This window comes from Volvox carteri, assembly GCF_000143455.1.
Source record: "Volvox carteri f. nagariensis unplaced genomic scaffold VOLCAscaffold_80, whole genome shotgun sequence".
In the NCBI taxonomy this organism is placed as follows: Eukaryota; Viridiplantae; Chlorophyta; class Chlorophyceae; order Chlamydomonadales; family Volvocaceae; genus Volvox; species Volvox carteri.
In genome coordinates this window covers 325,442-326,163 of record NW_003307623.1, presented here as the reverse complement: position 1 = coordinate 326,163, position 722 = coordinate 325,442, and positions in this window count along the sequence as shown.

Below are 722 nucleotides of genomic sequence, written 5' to 3'. Positions count from 1 at the left end.
TTCAGTCACCGATCCCCAGCCTCAGCTATACTTCCTTCCGGGAGAAGCTCGCTGCCATGTGCAGCGCCGTGGGCATCAAGCGGGGCATCATGCCACACTCCATGCGCATCGGGGGAAACAGTGCTGCAGCAGCCAGAGGGGTATCCGAAGAAGCCCGCAAGGCCCACGGTCGCTGGAAGATGGACGCAATGGTACAGCTATATACCCGGCTGGAAGACGATGCCGCACTGGAAACCACGCGCAACCTGGGCCTCGCCTGAGCCAGAGGGCCCCTCCTGCTATCTTTTCTGTCTGCAGTAGTGTAAGGCCCTTGGCAGCCCCGGTTTCGCCTCGCCCTGTCCTATCCGACACCCCGAACGCAACCGTACAGCAAGCCATGAAGGCTATAGGACATAATTGTAGCTTAGATGCGGCAGGAGCAAAGCGAGTATAGCCTCTAAGCTAGGTTATGTACAGCAGCCGTATGGCTTGCTGAGAATTCGAATTTACTATTTCAGCTGACAGCTCCATAGTTCCGGCATTCTGCCTACACTATTGGAGCTTATTATTATTGTTGCTCTCACTTGTTTTAGGGTTTTAGGGAGTACACACGGGGGGAAAGAATGGGCTATTGCAGCGAAGCAACGCCCCAGATGAGTGCTAAAAACAGTGCATTAGAACATGCATATTTGAAGCTTAGCCTAACGTTGTCCCTGGCCTCCGACTGCACCCACTACCCTCCA